The sequence below is a fragment of the Octopus bimaculoides genome, unplaced genomic scaffold (assembly GCF_046866305.1).
Source record: "Octopus bimaculoides isolate indiv1 unplaced genomic scaffold, ASM4686630v1 contig39, whole genome shotgun sequence".
Classification (NCBI taxonomy): Eukaryota; Metazoa; Mollusca; class Cephalopoda; order Octopoda; family Octopodidae; genus Octopus; species Octopus bimaculoides.
In genome coordinates this window covers 74,949-90,000 of record NW_028315289.1, presented here as the reverse complement: position 1 = coordinate 90,000, position 15,052 = coordinate 74,949, and the positions used below count along the sequence as shown (strand labels likewise).

Sequence of the window (15,052 nt, the reverse complement as noted above, 5' to 3'; positions counted from 1 at the left end):
TGCGTATGCTGTCTGTATTTCATATTGAAAGTAAATCGAATCCACTTTCTTTTATCATATTATATTGTCAAAATTCAATTTGTTTAAATTAATTAAAAAAAAAATTTTTAAAGAAGCAAAAAAAATGCTTACAGCACCTAGGGTTCCCAAGCGGTCACCCATCTAAGTACTAACTAGACTCGATGTTGCTTAACTTCGGTGATCGGACGAGAACCGGTGTTTTCAACGTGATATGGCCGTAAACATCAGAGAAGTAAATTTTAATGTATTTATTCTATAATATCATACTAACGCAATTTTATTTTTCAGAACATTTGATTTCTTTCAATTTATATAGAAATTGAGGCTTTAACATTTATTTTTTTGCAACTTAAAAGCGAAAAATACGGCCGCACATATATTCATTATTTCTCATTTGCGCGATCAGTATCAATGCTGGGTATAATCTGTAAATAAATTGGTGCTATTTTATATCCGACCCAATGGATATAACGGTCGTATAACGTCATTACACCGGCATATAATAACATTGTTTCGAAAGAACTGGCGCACAAAATGTGAATTGTTTTCTGGTAAAGATGAACGTGTATAACGGGTGCCAAGCAAATAAAAACTTAAATGACCGTAAGAGTGAGAAGGAAAATAGGGAAAGTTCATAAGTCGTTAAAGTGTGCAATGTATAGGTAGTAGTATATGATGTGAATGATTAGTAAGTGTTGTTGCCAGCGTTTAACTGTTCAGCACTGTGAAGGTGAACGATAATTTGTTTTTTATAGAAAGATCGCTAAGATGGCACTGTGAAGATGAAAGATAATGTCTTTTTACCGAAGGATTGCCAAGTTATATACAAAGTGAAAGAAAGAAAAATACATTCTAAAAAATGAAAATGATTTAGTATAAGTTTATAGAATAAATAGATTAAAATTTACTGTATAGATGTTTACGGCCATATCACGTTGAAAGCACCGGTTCTCGTCCGATCACCGAAGTTAAGCAACATCGAGCCTAGTTAGTACTTAGATGGGTGACCGCTTGGGAACCCTAGGTGCTGTAAGCATTCTTTTTCTTTTTAATTTACACAAGCTGTAAATTTTAACAAGCATTAAAACAGCGGATTCAATTTATTTTCATCAGGACTTATTCTTTGTAAGCCTGGCACTTATTATATCGTCCACTTTTTGCCGAACCGCTAAGTTACGGGGACGTATACACACCACCATCGGTTGTCATGCGATGTTGGGGAACAGACACAAACATATACACGCACATACATACATATATATATATATATATATATATATATATATATATATATAATATATATACACATGTATACACATGTATACGACGGGCTTCTTTCAGTTTCCGTCTACCAAAACCACTCATAAGGCTTTGGTCGTCCCGAGACTATAGTAGAAGACACTTGCCCAAGGTGCCAAGCAGTGGGACTGAACCCGGAACCATGTGGTTGGAAAAGTTAAGCATCCCAACGGGCATCATCTGGCACCTCGGTAAGGCGAGCTGCAAACAATGACTAAAAGTTCGTGCTTAGTGGTCCAGTCCCTACAAACATATCGAATGCCAGAGGTTGAAAGAGATAGTTCACTGCCAGTTCCCAGAAAAAGCATATGAATTTTTTTAGAAACTAACGCAACTATTATCTCCCTTTATAGAGTCACAGAATATGCAAATCGTTTGAATTATGGGAGAGAATGCTTTACACTATTTGTTCCTGTTCTCTCAGGTTGATGGTTGTTCAACAGTGAACATGACATGAAAGCTATTTTCAATATCTTCACGGGAAAACTTTTCAGCTGCACGATCATCACTGTCAACAAGTTTCATGGATAAGTAGTAGTCTTACAAGAGGTTCCCACCCGCTGAATTTTGGTTAATCTGCGTATGCTGTCTGTATTTCATATTGAAAGTAAATCGAATCCACTTTCTTTTATCATATTATATTGTCAAAATTCAATTTGTTTAAATTAATTAAAAAAAAAATTTTTAAAGAAGCAAAAAAAATGCTTACAGCACCTAGGGTTCCCAAGCGTCACCCATCTAAGTACTAACTAGACTCGATGTTGCTTAACTTCGGTGATCGGACGAGAACCGGTGTTTTCAACGTGATATGGCCGAAAACATCAGAGAAGTCAATTTTAATGTATTTATTCTATAATATCATACTAACGCAATTTTATTTTTCAGAACATTTGATTTCTTTCAATTTATATAGAAATTGAGGCTTTAACATTTATTTTTTTGCAACTTAAAAGCGAAAAATACGGCCGCACATATATTCATTATTTCTCATTTGCGCGATCAGTATCAATGCTGGGTATAATCTGTAAATAAATTGGTGCTATTTTATATCCGACCCAATGGATATAACGGTCGTATAACGTCATTACACCGGCATATAATAACATTGTTTCGAAAGCACTGGCGCACAAAATGTGAATTGTTTTCTGGTAAAGATGAACGTGTATAACGGGTGCCAAGCAAATAAAAACTTAAATGACCGTAAGAGTGAGAAGGAAAATAGGGAAAGTTCATAAGTCGTTAAAGTGTGCAATGTATAGGTAGTAGTATATGATGTGAATGATTAGTAAGTGTTGTTGCCAGCGTTTAACTGTTCAGCACTGTGAAGGTGAACGATAATTTGTTTTTTATAGAAAGATCGCTAAGATGGCACTGTGAAGATGAAAGATAACGTCTTTTTACCGAAGGATTGCCAAGTTATATACAAAGTGAAAGAAAGAAAAATACATTCTAAAAAATGAAAATGATTTAGTATAAGTTTATAGAATAAATAGATTAAAATTTACTGTATAGATGTTTACGGCCATATCACGTTGAAAGCACCGGTTCTCGTCCGATCACCGAAGTTAAGCAACATCGAGCCTAGTTAGTACTTAGATGGGTGACCGCTTGGGAACCCTAGGTGCTGTAAGCATTCTTTTTCTTTTTAATTTACACAAGCTGTAAATTTTAACAAGCATTAAAACAGCGGATTCAATTTATTTTCATCAGGACTTATTCTTTGTAAGCCTGGCACTTATTATATCGTCCACTTTTTGCCGAACCGCTACGTTACAGGGACGTATACACACCACCATCGGTTGTCATGCGATGTTGGGGAACAGACACAAACATATACACGCACATACATACATATATATATATATATATATATATATACACATGTATACACATGTATACGACGGGCTTCTTTCAGTTTCCGTCTACCAAAACCACTCATAAGGCTTTGGTCGTCCCGAGACTATAGTAGAAGACACTTGCCCAAGGTGCCACGCAGTGGGACTGAACCCGGAACCATCTGGTTGGAAAAGTTAAGCATCCCAACGGGCATCATCTGGCACCTCGGCAAGGCGAGCTGCAAACAATGACTAAAAGTTCGTGCTTAGTGGTCCAGTCCCTACAAACATATCGAATGCCAGAGGTTGAAAGAGATAGTTCACTGCCAGTTCCCAGAACAAGCATATGAATTTTTTTAGAAACTAACGCAACTATTATCTCCCTTTATAGAGTCACAGAATATGCAAATCGTTTGAATTATGGGAGAGAATGCTTTACACTATTTGTTCCTGTTCTCTCAGGTTGATGGTTGTTCAACAGTGAACATGACATGAAAGCTATTTTCAATATCTTCACGGGAAAACTTTTCAGCTGCACGATCATCACTGTCAACAAGTTTCATGGATAAGTAGTAGTCTTACAAGAGGTTCCCACCCGCTGAATTTTGGTTAATCTGCGTATGCTGTCTGTATTTCATATTGAAAGTAAATCGAATCCACTTTCTTTTATCATATTACATTGTCAAAATTCAATTTGTTTAAATTAATTTTTAAAAAAGTTTTAAAAGAAGCAAAAAAAATGCTTACAGCACCTAGGGTTCCCAAGCGGTCACCCATCTAAGTACTAACTAGGCTCGATGTTGCTTAACTTCGGTGATCGGACGAGAACCGGTGTTTTCAACGTGATATGACCGTAAACATCAGAGATGTAAATTTTAATGTATTTATTCTATAATATCATACTAAAGCAATTTTATTTTTCAGAACATTTGATTTCTTTCAATTTATATAGAAATTGAGGCTTTAACATTTATTTTTTTGCAACTTAAAAGCGAAAAATACGGCCGCACATATATTCATTATTTCTCATTTGCGCGATCAGTATCAATGCTGGGTATAATCTGTAAATAAATTGGTGCTATTTTATATCCGACCCAATGGATATAACGGTCGCATAACGTCATTACACCGGCATATAATAACATTGTTTCGAAAGCACTGGCGCACAAAATGTGAATTGTTTTCGTGTATAACGGGTGCCAAGCAAATAAAAACTTAAATGACCGTAAGAGTGAGAAGGAAAATAGGGAAAGTTCATAAGTCGTTAAAGTGTGCAATGTATAGGTAGTAGTATATGATGTGAATGATTAGTAAGTGTTGTTGCCAGCGTTTAACTGCTCAGCACTGTGAAGGTGAACGATAATTTGTTTTTTATAGAAAGATCGCTAAGATGGCACTGTGAAGATGAAAGATAATGTCTTTTTACCGAAGGATTGCCAAGTTATATACAAAGTGAAAGAAAGAAAAATACATTCTAAAAAATGAAAATGATTTAGTATAAGTTTATAGAATAAATAGATTAAAATTTACTGTATAGATGTTTACGGCCATATCACGTTGAAAGCACCGGTTCTCGTCCGATCACCGAAGTTAAGCAACATCGAGCCTAGTTAGTACTTAGATGGATGACCGCTTGGGAACCCTAGGTGCTGTAAGTATCCTTTTTCTTTTTAATTTACACAAGGTGTAAATTTTAACAAGCATTAAAACAGCGGATTCAATTTATTTTCTTCAGGACTTATTCTTTGTAAGCCTGGCACTTATTATATCGTCCACTTTTTGCCGAACCGCTAAGTTACAGGGACGTATACACACCACCATCGGTTGTCATGCGATGTTGGGGAACAGACACAAACATATACACGCACATACATACATATATATATATATATATATATATATATATATATATATATATAATATATATACACATGTATACACATGTATACGACGGGCTTCTTTCAGTTTCCGTCTACCAAAACCACTCATAAGGCTTTAGTCGTCCCGAGACTATAGTAGAAGACACTTGCCCAAGGTGCCAAGCAGTGGAACTGAACCCGGAACCATGTGGTTGGAAAAGTTAAGCATCCCAACGGGCATCATCTGGCACCTCGGTAAGGCGAGCTGCAAACAATGACTAAAAGTTCGTGCTTAGTGGTCCAGTCCCTACAAACATATCGAATGCCAGAGGTTGAAAGAGATAGTTCACTGCCAGTTCCCAGAACAAGCATATGAATTTTTTTAGAAACTAACGCAACTATTATCTCCCTTTATAGAGTCACAGAATATGCAAATCGTTTGAATTATGGGAGAGAATGCTTTACACTATTTGTTCCTGTTCTCTCAGGTTGATGGTTGTTCAACAGTGAACATGACATGAAAGCTATTTTCAATATCTTCACGGGAAAACTTTTCAGCTGCACGATCATCACTGTCAACAAGTTTCATGGATAAGTAGTAGTCTTACAAGAGGTTCCCACCCGCTGAATTTTGGTTAATCTGCGTATGCTGTCTGTATTTCATATTGAAAGTAAATCGAATCCACTTTCTTTTATCATATTATATTGTCAAAATTCAATTTGTTTAAATTAATTAAAAAAAAAATTTTTAAAGAAGCAAAAAAAATGCTTACAGCACCTAGGGTTCCCAAGCGGTCACCCATCTAAGTACTAACTAGACTCGATGTTGCTTAACTTCGGTGATCGGACGAGAACCGGTGTTTTCAACGTGATATGGCCGAAAACATCAGAGAAGTCAATTTTAATGTATTTATTCTATAATATCATACTAACGCAATTTTATTTTTCAGAACATTTGATTTCTTTCAATTTATATAGAAATTGAGGCTTTAACATTTATTTTTTTGCAACTTAAAAGCGAAAAATACGGCCGCACATATATTCATTATTTCTCATTTGCGCGATCAGTATCAATGCTGGGTATAATCTGTAAATAAATTGGTGCTATTTTATATCCGACCCAATGGATATAACGGTCGTATAACGTCATTACACCGGCATATAATAACATTGTTTCGAAAGCACTGGCGCACAAAATGTGAATTGTTTTCTGGTAAAGATGAACGTGTATAACGGGTGCCAAGCAAATAAAAACTTAAATGACCGTAAGAGTGAGAAGGAAAATAGGGAAAGTTCATAAGTCGTTAAAGTGTGCAATGTATAGGTAGTAGTATATGATGTGAATGATTAGTAAGTGTTGTTGCCAGCGTTTAACTGTTCAGCACTGTGAAGGTGAACGATAATTTGTTTTTTATAGAAAGATCGCTAAGATGGCACTGTGAAGATGAAAGATAACGTCTTTTTACCGAAGGATTGCCAAGTTATATACAAAGTGAAAGAAAGAAAAATACATTCTAAAAAATGAAAATGATTTAGTATAAGTTTATAGAATAAATAGATTAAAATTTACTGTATAGATGTTTACGGCCATATCACGTTGAAAGCACCGGTTCTCGTCCGATCACCGAAGTTAAGCAACATCGAGCCTAGTTAGTACTTAGATGGGTGACCGCTTGGGAACCCTAGGTGCTGTAAGCATTCTTTTTCTTTTTAATTTACACAAGCTGTAAATTTTAACAAGCATTAAAACAGCGGATTCAATTTATTTTCATCAGGACTTATTCTTTGTAAGCCTGGCACTTATTATATCGTCCACTTTTTGCCGAACCGCTAAGTTACAGGGACGTATACACACCACCATCGGTTGTCATGCGATGTTGGGGAACAGACACAAACATATACACGCACATACATACATATATATATATATATATATATATATATATATATATACACATGTATACACATGTATACGACGGGCTTCTTTCAGTTTCCGTCTACCAAAACCACTCATAAGGCTTTGGTCGTCCCGAGACTATAGTAGAAGACACTTGCCCAAGGTGCCACGCAGTGGGACTGAACTCGGAACCATGTGGTTGGAAAAGTTAAGCATCCCAACGGGCATCATCTGGCACCTCGGTAAGGCGAGCTGCAAACAATGACTGAAAGTTCGTGCTTAGTGGTCCAGTCCCTACAAACATATCGAATGCCAGAGGTTGAAAGAGATAGTTCACTGCCAGTTCCCAGAACAAGCATATGAATTTTTTTAGAAACTAACGCAACTATTATCTCCCTTTATAGAGTCACAGAATATGCAAATCGTTTGAATTATGGGAGAGAATGCTTTACACTATTTGTTCCTGTTCTCTCAGGTTGATGGTTGTTCAACAGTGAACATGACATGAAAGCTATTTTCAATATCTTCACGGGAAAACTTTTCAGCTGCACGATCATCACTGTCAACAAGTTTCATGGATAAGTAGTAGTCTTACAAGAGGTTCCCACCCGCTGAATTTTGGTTAATCTGCGTATGCTGTCTGTATTTCATATTGAAAGTAAATCGAATCCACTTTCTTTTATCATATTACATTGTCAAAATTCAATTTGTTTAAATTAATTTTTAAAAAAGTTTTAAAAGAAGCAAAAAAAATGCTTACAGCACCTAGGGTTCCCAAGCGGTCACCCATCTAAGTACTAACTAGGCTCGATGTTGCTTAACTTCGGTGATCGGACGAGAACCGGTGTTTTCAACGTGATATGGCCGTAAACATCAGAGATGTAAATTTTAATGTATTTATTCTATAATATCATACTAAAGCAATTTTATTTTTCAGAACATTTGATTTCTTTCAATTTATATAGAAATTGAGGCTTTAACATTTATTTTTTTGCAACTTAAAAGCGAAAAATACGGCCGCACATATATTCATTATTTCTCATTTGCGCGATCAGTATCAATGCTGGGTATAATCTGTAAATAAATTGGTGCTATTTTATATCCGACCCAATGGATATAACGGTCGCATAACGTCATTACACCGGCATATAATAACATTGTTTCGAAAGCACTGGCGCACAAAATGTGAATTGTTTTCGTGTATAACGGGTGCCAAGCAAATAAAAACTTAAATGACCGTAAGAGTGAGAAGGAAAATAGGGAAAGTTCATAAGTCGTTAAAGTGTGCAATGTATAGGTAGTAGTATATGATGTGAATGATTAGTAAGTGTTGTTGCCAGCGTTTAACTGCTCAGCACTGTGAAGGTGAACGATAATTTGTTTTTTATAGAAAGATCGCTAAGATGGCACTGTGAAGATGAAAGATAATGTCTTTTTACCGAAGGATTGCCAAGTTATATACAAAGTGAAAGAAAGAAAAATACATTCTAAAAAATGAAAATGATTTAGTATAAGTTTATAGAATAAATAGATTAAAATTTACTGTATAGATGTTTACGGCCATATCACGTTGAAAGCACCGGTTCTCGTCCGATCACCGAAGTTAAGCAACATCGAGCCTAGTTAGTACTTAGATGGATGACCGCTTGGGAACCCTAGGTGCTGTAAGTATCCTTTTTCTTTTTAATTTACACAAGGTGTAAATTTTAACAAGCATTAAAACAGCGGATTCAATTTATTTTCTTCAGGACTTATTCTTTGTAAGCCTGGCACTTATTATATCGTCCACTTTTTGCCGAACCGCTAAGTTACAGGGACGTATACACACCACCATCGGTTGTCATGCGATGTTGGGGAACAGACACAAACATATACACGCACATACATACATATATATATATATATATATATATATATATATATATATATATAATATATATACACATGTATACACATGTATACGACGGGCTTCTTTCAGTTTCCGTCTACCAAAACCACTCATAAGGCTTTAGTCGTCCCGAGACTATAGTAGAAGACACTTGCCCAAGGTGCCAAGCAGTGGAACTGAACCCGGAACCATGTGGTTGGAAAAGTTAAGCATCCCAACGGGCATCATCTGGCACCTCGGTAAGGCGAGCTGCAAACAATGACTAAAAGTTCGTGCTTAGTGGTCCAGTCCCTACAAACATATCGAATGCCAGAGGTTGAAAGAGATAGTTCACTGCCAGTTCCCAGAACAAGCATATGAATTTTTTTAGAAACTAACGCAACTATTATCTCCCTTTATAGAGTCACAGAATATGCAAATCGTTTGAATTATGGGAGAGAATGCTTTACACTATTTGTTCCTGTTCTCTCAGGTTGATGGTTGTTCAACAGTGAACATGACATGAAAGCTATTTTCAATATCTTCACGGGAAAACTTTTCAGCTGCACGATCATCACTGTCAACAAGTTTCATGGATAAGTAGTAGTCTTACAAGAGGTTCCCACCCGCTGAATTTTGGTTAATCTGCGTATGCTGTCTGTATTTCATATTGAAAGTAAATCGAATCCACTTTCTTTTATCATATTATATTGTCAAAATTCAATTTGTTTAAATTAATTAAAAAAAAAATTTTTAAAGAAGCAAAAAAAATGCTTACAGCACCTAGGGTTCCCAAGCGGTCACCCATCTAAGTACTAACTAGACTCGATGTTGCTTAACTTCGGTGATCGGACGAGAACCGGTGTTTTCAACGTGATATGGCCGAAAACATCAGAGAAGTCAATTTTAATGTATTTATTCTATAATATCATACTAACGCAATTTTATTTTTCAGAACATTTGATTTCTTTCAATTTATATAGAAATTGAGGCTTTAACATTTATTTTTTTGCAACTTAAAAGCGAAAAATACGGCCGCACATATATTCATTATTTCTCATTTGCGCGATCAGTATCAATGCTGGGTATAATCTGTAAATAAATTGGTGCTATTTTATATCCGACCCAATGGATATAACGGTCGTATAACGTCATTACACCGGCATATAATAACATTGTTTCGAAAGCACTGGCGCACAAAATGTGAATTGTTTTCTGGTAAAGATGAACGTGTATAACGGGTGCCAAGCAAATAAAAACTTAAATGACCGTAAGAGTGAGAAGGAAAATAGGGAAAGTTCATAAGTCGTTAAAGTGTGCAATGTATAGGTAGTAGTATATGATGTGAATGATTAGTAAGTGTTGTTGCCAGCGTTTAACTGTTCAGCACTGTGAAGGTGAACGATAATTTGTTTTTTATAGAAAGATCGCTAAGATGGCACTGTGAAGATGAAAGATAACGTCTTTTTACCGAAGGATTGCCAAGTTATATACAAAGTGAAAGAAAGAAAAATACATTCTAAAAAATGAAAATGATTTAGTATAAGTTTATAGAATAAATAGATTAAAATTTACTGTATAGATGTTTACGGCCATATCACGTTGAAAGCACCGGTTCTCGTCCGATCACCGAAGTTAAGCAACATCGAGCCTAGTTAGTACTTAGATGGGTGACCGCTTGGGAACCCTAGGTGCTGTAAGCATTCTTTTTCTTTTTAATTTACACAAGCTGTAAATTTTAACAAGCATTAAAACAGCGGATTCAATTTATTTTCATCAGGACTTATTCTTTGTAAGCCTGGCACTTATTATATCGTCCACTTTTTGCCGAACCGCTAAGTTACAGGGACGTATACACACCACCATCGGTTGTCATGCGATGTTGGGGAACAGACACAAACATATACACGCACATACATACATATATATATATATATATATATATATATATATATATACACATGTATACACATGTATACGACGGGCTTCTTTCAGTTTCCGTCTACCAAAACCACTCATAAGGCTTTGGTCGTCCCGAGACTATAGTAGAAGACACTTGCCCAAGGTGCCACGCAGTGGGACTGAACTCGGAACCATGTGGTTGGAAAAGTTAAGCATCCCAACGGGCATCATCTGGCACCTCGGTAAGGCGAGCTGCAAACAATGACTGAAAGTTCGTGCTTAGTGGTCCAGTCCCTACAAACATATCGAATGCCAGAGGTTGAAAGAGATAGTTCACTGCCAGTTCCCAGAACAAGCATATGAATTTTTTTAGAAACTAACGCAACTATTATCTCCCTTTATAGAGTCACAGAATATGCAAATCGTTTGAATTATGGGAGAGAATGCTTTACACTATTTGTTCCTGTTCTCTCAGGTTGATGGTTGTTCAACAGTGAACATGACATGAAAGCTATTTTCAATATCTTCACGGGAAAACTTTTCAGCTGCACGATCATCACTGTCAACAAGTTTCATGGATAAGTAGTAGTCTTACAAGAGGTTCCCACCCGCTGAATTTTGGTTAATCTGCGTATGCTTTCTGTATTTCATATTGAAAGTAAATCGAATCCACTTTCTTTTATCATATTACATTGTCAAAATTCAATTTGTTTAAATTAATTTTTAAAAAAATTTTAAAAGAAGCAAAAAAAATGCTTACAGCACCTAGGGTTCCCAAGCGGTCACCCATCTAAGTACTAACTAGGCTCGATGTTGCTTAACTTCGGTGATCGGACGAGAACCGGTGTTTTCAACGTGATATGGCCGTAAACATCAGAGAAGTAAATTTTAATGTATTTATTCTATAATATCATACTAAAGCAATTTTATTTTTCAGAACATTTGATTTCTTTCAATTTATATAGAAATTGAGGCTTTAACATTTATTTTTTTGCAACTTAAAAGCGAAAAATACGGCCGCACATATATTCATTATTTCTCATTTGCGCGATCAGTATCAATGCTGGGTATAATCTGTAAATAAATTGGTGCTATTTTATATCCGACCCAATGGATATAACGGTCGTATAACGTCATTACACCGGCATATAATAACATTGTTTCGAAAGCACTGGCGCACAAAATGTGAATTGTTTTCTGGTAAAGATGAACGTGTATAACGGGTGCCAAGCAAATAAAAACTTAAATGACCGTAAGAGTGAGAAGGAAAATAGGGAAAGTTCATAAGTCGTTAAAGTGTGCAATGTATAGGTAGTAGTATATGATGTGAATGATTAGTAAGTGTTGTTGCCAGCGTTTAACTGTTCAGCACTGTGAAGGTGAACGATAATTTGCTTTTTATAGAAAGATCGCTAAGATGGCACTGTGAAGATGAAAGATAATGTCTTTTTACCGAAGGATTGCCAAGTTATATACAAAGTGAAAGAAAGAAAAATACATTCTAAAAAATGAAAATGATTTAGTATAAGTTTATAGAATAAATAGATTAAAATTTACTGTTTAGACGTTTACGGCCATATCACGTTGAAAGCACCGGTTCTCGTCCGATCACCGAAGTTAAGCAACATCGAGCCTAGTTAGTACTTAGATGGGTGACCGCTTGGGTACCCTAGGTGCTGTAAGCTTTCTTTTTCTTTTTAATTTACACAAGCTGTAAATTTTAACAAGCATTAAAACAGCGGATTCAATTTATTTTCATCAGGACTTATTCTTTGTAAGCCTGGCACTTATTATATCGTCCACTTTTTGCCGAACCGCTAAGTTACAGGGACGTATACACACCACCATCGGTTGTCATGCGATGTTGGGGAACAGACACAAACATATACACGCACATACATACATATATATATATATATATATATATATATATATATATATATATATATATATACACATGTATACACATGTATACGACGGGCTTCTTTCAGTTTCCGTCTACCAAAATCACTCATAAGGCTTTGGTCGTCCCGAGACTATAGTAGAAGACACTTGCCCAAGGTGCTACGCAGTGGGACTGAACCCGGAACCATGTGGTTGGAAAAGTTAAGCATCCCAACGGGCATCATCTGGCACCTCGGTAAGGCGAGCTGCAAACAATGACTAAAAGTTCGTGCTTAGTGGTCCAGTCCCTACAAACATATCGAATGCCAGAGGTTGAAAGAGATAGTTCACTGCCAGTTCCCAGAACAAGCATATGAATTTTTTAAGAAACTAACGCAACTATTATCTCCCTTTATAGAGTCACAGAATATGCAAATCGTTTGAATTATGGGAGAGAATGCTTTACACTATTTGTTCCTGTTCTCTCAGGTTGATGGTTGTTCAACAGTGAACATGACATGAAAGCTATTTTCAATATCTTCACGGGAAAACTTTTCAGCTGCACGATCATCACTGTCAACAAGTTTCATGGATAAGTAGTAGTCTTACAAGAGGTTCCCACCCGCTGAATTTTGGTTAATCTGCGTATGCTGTCTGTATTTCATATTGAAAGTAAATCGAATCCACTTTCTTTTATCATATTATATTGTCAAAATTCAATTTGTTTAAATTAATTTTTAAAAAAAATTTTAAAAGAAGCAAAAAAAATGCTTACAGCACCTAGGGTTCCCAAGCGGTCACCCATCTAAGTACTAACTAGGCTCGATGTTGCTTAACTTCGGTGATCGGACGAGAACCGGTGTTTTCAACGTGATATGGCCGTAAACATTAGAGTAGCAAATTTTAATATATTTATTCTATATACTGATACTATCACAATTTTGTTTTTTAGAACATTTGATTTCTTTCAATTTATATAGAAATTGAGGCTTTAACATTTATTTTTTTGCAGCTGAAAAGCGAAAAATACGGCCGCACATATATTCATTATTTCTCATTTGCGCGATCAGTATCAATGCTGGGTATAATCTGTAAATAAATTGGTGCTATTTTATATCCGACCCAATGGATATAACGGTCGTATAACGTCATTACACAGGCATATAATAACATTGTTTCGAAAGCACTGGCGCACAAAATGTGAATTGTTTTCTGGTAAAGATGAACGTGTATAACGGGTGCCAAGCAAATAAAAACTTAAATGACCGTAAGAATGAGAAGGAAAATAGGGAAAGTTCATAAGTCGTTAAAGTGTGCAATGTATAGGTAGTAGTATATGATGTGAATGATTAGTAAGTGTTGTTGTCAGCGTTTAACTGTTCAGCACTATGAAGGTGAACGATAATTTGTTTTTTATAGAAAGATCGCTAAGATGGCACTGTGAAGATGAAAGATAATGTCTTTTTACCGAAGGATTGCCAAGTTATATACAAAGTGAAAGAAAGAAAAATACATTCTAAAAAATGAAAATGATTTAGTATAAGTTTATAGAATAAATAGATTAAAATTTACTGTATAGATGTTTACGGCCATATCACGTTGAAAGCACCGGTTCTCGTCCGATCACCGAAGTTAAGCAACATCGAGCCTAGTTAGTACTTAGATGGGTGACCGCTTGGGAACCCTAGGTGCTGTAAGCATTCTTTTTCTTTTTAATTTACACAAGCTGTAAATTTTAACAAGCATTAAAACAACGGATTCAATTTATTTTCATCAGGACTTATTCTTTGTAAGCCTGGCACTTATTATATCGTCCACTTTTTGCCGAACCGCTAAGTTACAGGGATGTATACACAACACCATCGGTTGTCATGCGATGTTGGGGAACAGACACAAACATATACACGCACATACATACATATATATATATATATATATATATATATATATATATATATACACATGTATACACATGTATACGACGGGCTTCTTTCAGTTTCCGTCTACCAAAACCACTCATAAGGCTTTGGTCGTCCCGAGACTATAGTAGAAGACACTTGCCCAAGGTGCCACGCAGTGGGACTGAACCCGGAACCATGTGGTTGGAAAAGTTAAGCATCCCAACGGGCATCATCTGGCACCTCGGTAAGGCGAGCTGCAAACAATGACTAAAAGTTCGTGCTTAGTGGTCCAGTCCCTACAAACATATCGAATGCCAGAGGTTGAAAGAGATAGTTCACTGCCAGTTCCCAGAACAAGCATATGAATTTTTTTAGAAACTAACGCAACTATTATCTCCCTTTATAGAGTCACAGAATATGCAAATCGTTTGAATTATGGAAGAGAATGCTTTACACTATTTGTTCCTGTTCTCTCAGGTTGATGGTTGTTCAACAGTGAACATGACATGAAAGCTATTTTCAATATCTTCACGGGAAAACTTTTCAGCTGCACGATCATCACTGTCAACAAGTTTCATGGATAAGTA

The 15,052-nt window shown here is 36.0% G+C and overlaps 15 non-coding genes and 1 pseudogene across 15 annotated transcripts; 8 read left to right on the top strand and 8 right to left on the bottom strand.

The window, feature by feature from the left end:
* Window positions 1–125: 125 nt before the first annotated feature.
* LOC149129442 (5S ribosomal RNA) lies at window positions 126–244 on the bottom strand. Its single transcript, XR_016239338.1, has one exon. It is a non-coding gene; the product is annotated as a 5S ribosomal RNA (ribosomal RNA).
* A 694-nt stretch (window positions 245–938) lies between these two features.
* Window positions 939–1,057, top strand: LOC149129441 (5S ribosomal RNA). The gene has a single exon (XR_016239747.1). It is a non-coding gene; the product is annotated as a 5S ribosomal RNA (ribosomal RNA).
* A 965-nt stretch (window positions 1,058–2,022) lies between these two features.
* LOC149129440 (5S ribosomal RNA) lies at window positions 2,023–2,140 on the bottom strand (annotated as a pseudogene).
* A 694-nt stretch (window positions 2,141–2,834) lies between these two features.
* LOC149129439 (5S ribosomal RNA) lies at window positions 2,835–2,953 on the top strand. The gene has a single exon (XR_016239746.1). It is a non-coding gene; the product is annotated as a 5S ribosomal RNA (ribosomal RNA).
* Window positions 2,954–3,895: 942 nt separating this feature from the next.
* On the bottom strand, window positions 3,896–4,014 carry LOC149129438 (5S ribosomal RNA). Its single transcript, XR_016239987.1, has one exon. It is a non-coding gene; the product is annotated as a 5S ribosomal RNA (ribosomal RNA).
* Window positions 4,015–4,694: 680 nt separating this feature from the next.
* On the top strand, window positions 4,695–4,813 carry LOC149129437 (5S ribosomal RNA). The gene has a single exon (XR_016239452.1). It is a non-coding gene; the product is annotated as a 5S ribosomal RNA (ribosomal RNA).
* Window positions 4,814–5,780: 967 nt separating this feature from the next.
* Window positions 5,781–5,899, bottom strand: LOC149129436 (5S ribosomal RNA). The gene has a single exon (XR_016239506.1). It is a non-coding gene; the product is annotated as a 5S ribosomal RNA (ribosomal RNA).
* Window positions 5,900–6,593: 694 nt separating this feature from the next.
* On the top strand, window positions 6,594–6,712 carry LOC149129435 (5S ribosomal RNA). The gene has a single exon (XR_016239745.1). It is a non-coding gene; the product is annotated as a 5S ribosomal RNA (ribosomal RNA).
* A 952-nt stretch (window positions 6,713–7,664) lies between these two features.
* On the bottom strand, window positions 7,665–7,783 carry LOC149129434 (5S ribosomal RNA). The gene has a single exon (XR_016239910.1). It is a non-coding gene; the product is annotated as a 5S ribosomal RNA (ribosomal RNA).
* Window positions 7,784–8,463: 680 nt separating this feature from the next.
* On the top strand, window positions 8,464–8,582 carry LOC149129433 (5S ribosomal RNA). The gene has a single exon (XR_016239451.1). It is a non-coding gene; the product is annotated as a 5S ribosomal RNA (ribosomal RNA).
* Window positions 8,583–9,549: 967 nt separating this feature from the next.
* On the bottom strand, window positions 9,550–9,668 carry LOC149129432 (5S ribosomal RNA). The gene has a single exon (XR_016239505.1). It is a non-coding gene; the product is annotated as a 5S ribosomal RNA (ribosomal RNA).
* Window positions 9,669–10,362: 694 nt separating this feature from the next.
* Window positions 10,363–10,481, top strand: LOC149129431 (5S ribosomal RNA). The gene has a single exon (XR_016239744.1). It is a non-coding gene; the product is annotated as a 5S ribosomal RNA (ribosomal RNA).
* A 952-nt stretch (window positions 10,482–11,433) lies between these two features.
* LOC149129430 (5S ribosomal RNA) lies at window positions 11,434–11,552 on the bottom strand. Its single transcript, XR_016239899.1, has one exon. It is a non-coding gene; the product is annotated as a 5S ribosomal RNA (ribosomal RNA).
* A 694-nt stretch (window positions 11,553–12,246) lies between these two features.
* On the top strand, window positions 12,247–12,365 carry LOC149129429 (5S ribosomal RNA). The gene has a single exon (XR_016239380.1). It is a non-coding gene; the product is annotated as a 5S ribosomal RNA (ribosomal RNA).
* A 967-nt stretch (window positions 12,366–13,332) lies between these two features.
* LOC149129428 (5S ribosomal RNA) lies at window positions 13,333–13,451 on the bottom strand. Its single transcript, XR_016239888.1, has one exon. It is a non-coding gene; the product is annotated as a 5S ribosomal RNA (ribosomal RNA).
* A 694-nt stretch (window positions 13,452–14,145) lies between these two features.
* Window positions 14,146–14,264, top strand: LOC149129427 (5S ribosomal RNA). Its single transcript, XR_016239743.1, has one exon. It is a non-coding gene; the product is annotated as a 5S ribosomal RNA (ribosomal RNA).
* The last annotated feature ends 788 nt before the right edge of the window (window positions 14,265–15,052 follow it).